The sequence below is a fragment of the Giraffa tippelskirchi genome, chromosome 6, assembly GCF_054371585.1.
Source record: "Giraffa tippelskirchi isolate mGirTip1 chromosome 6, T2T-mGirTip1v1.2.pri, whole genome shotgun sequence".
Lineage (NCBI taxonomy): Eukaryota > Metazoa > Chordata > Mammalia > Artiodactyla > Giraffidae > Giraffa > Giraffa tippelskirchi.
In genome coordinates, this window is record NC_137280.1 from 54,079,249 (window position 1) to 54,086,851 (window position 7,603).

Sequence of the window (7,603 nt, forward strand, 5' to 3'; positions counted from 1 at the left end):
TTGCAAAGAGTTGGACACAAATGAGTGACTAAAACTTTCACTTATCATTTCCTGTTTGTGAAATTTGTCAAGATGTTTGACTATAATTGATTAATGTCAAAACAGTTAAAAGAGAAAATCAGTCCATTTATATTATCCCCAAATCTGAGTTTACTCTGCTTCTCCTCTCAGCCTGTTTTTCCATTCTACTCACAAATGTACCACCACAGTGAGTTTCCTTGTTATATTCTACAAATAACGAGCATAGTGAGTTCATTATGAAAGATCTAAAGCAATGATAACTTTTGACATCACTGATTTATTCTATCTCTGCCATCACAGTTATGTTTCTATCCAGATAGACAGTATTAATATTTTTTAGACAAAAGTAATTTATTCTCAAGCTCTTCTCATTGATCAACTTGCTGACATCCTACCCACGTCACATGGTCTAATTAGGTGGCAGAAATCATCTGATGGGGCTATGCTTGAATTTGTGCTGTGGATGACAGAGAGCAGAGCCCCAGAGCATCGTGCAAGAGTGTGGTAATGCCTCTGTAATTAATACAATTCAAAGAACTCACATGGGAAGACTCATGTCTTCCTGTCTATCTTGATTAATAGACCTCAGCCTCTGGAGCCTGTTCATCCTGGTACTTCTTCATATCAGATAGAAATGGAAATATAAGTAAAGATTTAATAAACCCGCATGTGTTTACTATGCCTCAATGTATCTACAAACACACACACCACATGTACACATTTGCACAGTGTCTTCCTTGGAAAAAGATAGTATTTCAAGTAGCTGGAGTAATCCATGTGAAGAGCAGAGGAAAATGGATAAAAGAATCAAAATGAGTAAAGTGTTATTAAGTCCTAAATAACCAATTTTGGTATGGCATATTCTCCTTCTACTTCAAATGTATTCAGATTAAGAGGAAATATCCAGGGACTTCCCTGGTGGTCCAGTGGCTAAGACTCTGCACTCCCAATGCAGAGGGCCTGGGTTCGATCCTTGGTCAGGGAACTAGATCCCACATGCTGCAACTGAGAGTTCATATAGCACAACTAAAGAACCCATGTATAACTAAGATCCGGTACAGCTAAATAAATAAACACTTTTTTAAAAAAGAGGGAATATCCAGGCCACGTCTAGCATCACCCAAAGGTAGCTCCACTGGTAAAGAATCTGCCTGCAATGTAAGAAATCCCGCTTAAATCCCTGGGTCTGGAAGATCCTCTGGGGAAGGGATAGGCTACCCACTCCAGTATTCTTGGGCTTCCCTGGTGGCTCAGACTGTAAAGAATCTGCTTGCAATGCAGGAGACCTGGGTTCAATCCCTGGGTTGGGAAGATCCCCTGGAGAAGGGAAAGGCTGCCCACTCGAGTATTCTGGCCTGGATAATTCCATGGACTGTATAGTTCATGGGGTTGCAAAGAGCCATACATGACTGAGCAATTTTTACTTTCAAAGAATCAGTCAGAATAGAATATATGAGCAATAAAAAAAGACCCATCATGTTTTTCTCCACAGTACAGATGGGCTCGATTTACCAAAGTTAGCATTCATTGAGTACTTACTGCAGGCCAGGCCTCGCACTAGATCTACCCAAGAGAAACTAACAGGAGTAAGATGCATTTCATGCGCAGGACATGACAGAAGATGTAATTAAGACAAGGGTGTTGAGAGGAAATTGTCCTGACTGTCCAGCTTGGCCCCAAATGCATCACATGTATTTTAGAAGACAGATAGATGGAAGAGGAGACAGACAGAGAAGGCTATCTCTCTCTCTTTTGAAGACAGAAGAGCGAGATGCAGCCAAAAGCCGGGCACCCTGCCGGCCACCGGGAGCCAGAAGAGGCAAGAAAGGAACTATTCTCAGAGCCTCCAAGGCGCATCCAGTCCTGTTGACACCTTGATTCCCACTCAAGGAAACTGACTTCAGACTCAGGTTTTCAGAACTGTCAGAGGATAGATTTCTGCTTTTTAAGTTCACCCAGTTGTGGTCATTTGTTACAGTGACAGGGAACAATACCCTGGATTAGATTAAAATGTGAAAAGTAAATGTCTATTTACTTAGTAGAAATCCACTGCATTTAAAGTTCCTCCATGTGTGCAATAGTAAAAAAATAAATTTATATAATTTTACATTATTATTCTGAAATGTGAAGCAAAGTTGCAACTAAGGACCATCACTGGTAGAACTGATTTTTCTTTCCTCTTGGATAACTGCATATTATTAACATAAAAGTAAGGACACACATTCTATGTGTTGTGTATAAGGTAACAAATTGGAATGAAAATCAGGTTTCTCTGAGGAAGGCTTTATATTGATGTCAATTAATATTTAATATCATTTAATCTGAAAATAATTAGGTATCACATTATTTTTTAAAATAATGCCACAATATTTTGTTAACATGCATCACTTGAGGATTTTTTTTTTTTTATAAATTTATTTACTTTAGTTGGGGGCTAATTGCTTTACAATATTGTAATAGTTTTTGCCATACATTGACATGAATCAGCCATGGGTTTACATGTGTTCCCCTTCCTGGACCCCCCACCCACCTCCCTCCCCATCCCATCCCTCTGGGTCATCCCATTGCCCCGGCCCTGAGCCCTTGTCTCATGCATCGAACATGGAGTGGTGTTCTGTTTCACATATGATAATATACATGTTTCAATGCTATTCTCCCAGAACGTCCCACCCTCACCTTCTCCCTCAGAGTCCATAAAATTGTTCTATGCATCTGTGTCTCTTATTCTGTCTCGCATATAGGGTTATCGTTACCATCTTTCAAATTCCATATATATGCATTAGTATACTGTATTGGTGTTTTTCTTTCTGGCTTACTTCACTCTGTATAATGGGCTCCAGTTTCATCCATCTCAGTAGAACCGATTCAAATGTATTTTTTTTTAATGGCTGAGGAATATTCCATTGTGTATATGTACCACAGCTTCCTTATCCATTCGTCTGCTGATGGACATCTAGGTTGCTTCCATGTCCTGGCTATTGTAAACAGTGCTGCGATGAACATTGGGGTACACGCGTCTCTTTCAATTCTGGTTTCCTCGGTGTATATGCCCAGCAGTGGGATTGCTGGGTCATATGGCAGTTCTATTCCCAGTTTTTTAAGGAATCTCCACACTGTTCTCCATAGTGGCTGTACTAGTTTGCATTCCCACCAACAGTGTAAGAGGGTTCCCTTTTCTCCACACCCTCTCCAGCATTTATTGCTTGTAGACTTTTGGACAGCAGCCATTCTGACTGGTGTGAAATGATACCTCATTGTGGTTTTGATTTGCATTTCTCTAATAATGAGTGATGTTGAGCATCTTTTCATGTGTTTGTTAGCCATCTGTATGTCTTCTTTGGAGAAATGTCTGTTTAGTTCTTTGGCCCATTTTTTGATTGGGTCGTTTATTTTTCTGGAATTCAGCTGCAGAAGTTGCTTGTATATTTTTGAGATTAATTGTTTGTCTGTTGCTTCGTTTGCTATTATTTTCTCCCATTCTGAAGGCTGTCTTTTCACCTTGCTTATAGTTTCCTTTGTTGTGCAAAAGCTTTTAATTTTAATTAGGTCCCATTTGTTTATTTTTGCTTTTATTTCCAATATTCTGGGAGGTGGGTCATGGAGGATCCTGCTGTGATTTATGTCGGAGAGTGTTTTGCCTATGTTTTCCTCTAGGAGTTTTATAGTTTCTGGTCTTACGTTTAGATATTTAATCCATTTTGAGTTTATTTTTGTGTATGGTGTTAGGAAGTGTTCTAGTTTCATTCTTTTACAAGTGGTTGACCAGTTTTCCCAGCACCACTTGTTAAAGAGATTGTCTTTTCTCCATTGTATATTCTTGCCTCCTTTGTCGAAGATAAGGTGTCCATAGGTGCGTGGGTTTAACTCTGGGCTTTCTATTTTCTTCCATTGATCTATATTTCTATCTTTGTGCCAGTACCATACTGTCTTGATGACTGTGGCTTTGTAGTAGAGCCTGAAGTCAGGCAGGTTGATTACTCCAGTTCCATTCTTCTTCCTCAAGATTGCTTTGGCTATTCGAGTTTTCTTATATTTCCATACAAATTGTGAGATGATTTGTTCTAGTTCTGTGAAAAATACCATTGGTAGCTTGATAGGGACTGCATTGAATCTATAGATTGCTTTGGGTAGTATACTCATTTTCACTATATTAATTCTTCCAATCCATGAACACGGTATATTTCTCCATCTGGTTGTGTCCTCTTTGATTTCTTTCATCAGTGTTTTATAGTTTTCTATATATAAGTCTTTTGTTTCTTTAGGTAGATATATTCCTAAGTATTTTATTCTTTTTGTTGCAATGGTGAATGGTATTGTTTCCTTAATTTCTCTTTCTGTTTTCTCATTATTGGAGTATAGAAATGCAAGGGATTTCTGTGTGTTAATTTTATATCCTGCAACTTTACTATATTCATTGATTAACTCTAGTAATTTTCTAGTAGAGTCTTTAGGGTTTTCTATGTAGAGGATCATGTCATCTGCAAACAGTGAGAGTTTTACTTCTTCTTTTCCTATCTGTATTCCTTTTATTTCTTTTTCAGCTCTGATTGCTGTGGCCAAAACTTCCAAAACTATGTTGAATAGTAGTGGTGAAAGTGGGCATCCTTGCCTTGTTCCTGACTTTAGGGGAAATGCTTTCAATTTTTCACCATTGAGGATAATGTTTGCTGTGGGTTTGTCATATATAGCTTTTATTATGTTGAGATATGTTCCTTCTATTCCTGCTTTCTGGAGGGTTTTTATCATAAATGGATGCTGAATTTTGTCAAAGGCTTTTTCTGCATCTATTGAGATAACCATATGTTTTTTTCTTTCAATTTGTTAATGTGGTGTATTACATTGATTGATTTGCGGATGTTAAAAAAACCTTGCATTCCTGGGATAAAGCCCACTTGGTCGTGATGTATGATCTTTTTAATATGATGTTGGATTCTGTTTGCTAGAATTTTATTAAGAATTTTTGCATCTATGTTCATCAGTGATATTGGCCTGTAGTTTTCCTTTTTTGTGACATCTTTGTCTGGTTTTGGGATTAGGGTGATGGTGGCCTCATAGAATGAGTTTGGAAGTTTACCATCTTCTGCAATTTTCTGGAAGAGTTTGAGTAGGATAGGTGTTAGCTCTTCTCTAAATTTTTGGTAGAATTCCGCTGTGAAGCCGTCTGGTCCTGGGCTTGTGTTTGCTGGAAGATTTCTGATTACAGTTTCGATTTCTGTGCTTGTGATGGGTCCGTTAAGATCTTCTATTTCTTCCTGGTTCAGTTTTGGAAAGTTATACTTTTCTAAGAATTTGTCCATTTCTTCCAAGTTGTCCATTTTATTGGCATATAGCTGTTGGTAGTAGTTTCTTATGATCCTTTGTATTTCTGTGGAGTCTGTTGTGATCTCTTCTTTTTCATTTCTAATTTTGTTGATCTGATTCTTCTCCCTTTGTTTCTTGATGAGTCTGGCTAATGGCTTGTCAATTTTGTTTATCTTCTCGAAAAACCAGCTTTTAGTTTTGTTGATTTTTGCTATGGTCTCTTTTGTTTCTTTTGCATTTATTTCTGCCCTAATTTTTAAGATTTCTTTCCTTCTACTGACCCTGGGGTTCTTCATTTCTTCCTTCTCTAGTTGCTTTAGGTGTAGAGTTAGTTGATTTATTTGATTTTTTTCTTGTTTCTTGAGGTACGCCTGTATTGCTATGAACCTTCCCCTTAGTATTGCTTTTACAGTGTCCCACAGGTTTTGGGTTGTTGTGTTTTCATTTTCATTCGTTTCTATGCATAATTTGATTTCTTTTTTGATTTCTTCTGTGATTTGTTGGTTATTCAGAACCGTGTTGTTTAGCCTCCATATGTTGGAATTTTTAATAGTTTTTTTCCTGTGATTGAGGTCTAATCTTACTGCATTGTGGTCAGAGAAGATGGCTGGGATGATTTCAATTTTTTTGAATTTACCAAGGCTAGATTTATGGCCCAGGATGTGATCTATCCTGGAGAAAGTTCCATGTGCACTTGAGAAAAAGGTAAAATTGATTGTTTTGGGGCGGAAAGTCCTGTAAATATCAATTAAATCTAATTTGTCTATTGTATCATTTAAAGTTTGTGTTTCTTTGTTAATTTTCTGTTTAGTTGATCTATCCATATGCGTGAGTGGAGTATTAAAGTCTCCCACTATTATTGTGTTATTGTTAATTTCCCCTTTCATACTTGTTAGTATTTGCCTTATATATTGTGGTGCTCCTATGTTGGGTGCATATATATTTATGCTTGTTACGTCTTCTTCTTGGATTGATCCTTTGATCTTTATGTAGTGTCCTTCTTTGTCCCTTTTCACATCCTTTATTTTAAAGTCTATTTTATCTGAAATGAGTATTGCGACTCCTGCTTTCTTTTGGTCTCCGTTTGCATGAAATATGTTTTTCCATCCCTTCACTTTCAGCCTGTGTGTGTCCCTAGTTTTGAGGTGGGTCTCTTGTATACAGCATATATAGGGGTCTTGTTTTTGTATCCATTCAGCAAGCCTTTGTCTTTTGGTTGGGGCATTCAACCCATTTACATTTAAGGTAATTATTGATAAGTATGATCCCGTTGCCATTTACTTTGTTGTTTTGAGTTCGTGTTGAAACATCCTTTCTGTGTTTCCTGTTTAGAGAAGATCCTTTAGCATTTGTTGGAAAGCTGGTTTGGTGGTGCTGAATTCCCTCAGCTCTTGCTTGTCTGTAAAGCTTTTGAATTCTCCTTCATATCTGAATGAGATCCTTGCTGGGTACAGTAATCTGGGTTGTAGATTATTCTCTTTCATTACTTTAAGTATGTCCTGCCATTCCCTTCTAGCCTGAAGGGTTTCTATTGAAAGATCAGCTGTTATCCTTATGGGGATCCCCTTGTGTGTTATTTGTTGTTTTTCCCTTGCTGCTTTTAATATTTGTTCTTTGTGTTTGATCTTTGTTAATTTGATTAATATGTGTCTTGGGGTGTTTCGCCTTGGGTTTATCCTGTTTGGAACTCTCTGGGTTTCTTGGACTTCTGTGACTATTTCTTTCCTCATTTTAGGGAAATTTTCAACTATTATCTCCTCGAGTATTTTTTCATGGCCTTTCCTTTTATCTTCTTCTTCTGGGACTCCTATGATTTGAATGTTGGGGCGTTTCATATTGTCCCAGAAGTCCCTGAGGTTTTCCTCATTTCTTTTGATTCTTTTTTCTTTTTTCCTCTCTGCTTCGTTTATTTCCATCATTCTATCTTCTACCTCACTTATCCTATCTTCTGCCTCCGTTATTCTACTGTTGGTTCCCTCCAGAGTGTCTTTTATCTCCTTTATTTCATTATTCATTCTATATTGACTCCTTTTTATTTCTTCTAAGTCCTTGATAAACATTTCTTGCATCTTCTCAATCCTTGTCTCCAGGCTATTTATCTGTTACTCCATTTTGCTTTCAAGATTTTGGATCATTTTTATTATCATTATTCTAAATTCTTTTTCAGATAGATTCCCTATCTCCTCCTCTTTTGTTTGGTTTTGTGGGCATTTCTCATTTTCCTTTACTTGCTGAGTATTTCTCTGCCTTTTCATCTTGTTTAGATTGCTGTGTTAGGCGT

The 7,603-nt window shown here is 37.4% G+C and overlaps 1 non-coding gene across 1 annotated transcript; it reads left to right on the forward strand.

The window, feature by feature from the left end:
- Positions 1–933: 933 nt before the first annotated feature.
- Positions 934–1,006, forward strand: TRNAG-CCC (transfer RNA glycine (anticodon CCC)). Its single transcript has one exon. It is a non-coding gene; the product is annotated as a tRNA-Gly (tRNA).
- Positions 1,007–7,603: the final 6,597 nt, after the last annotated feature.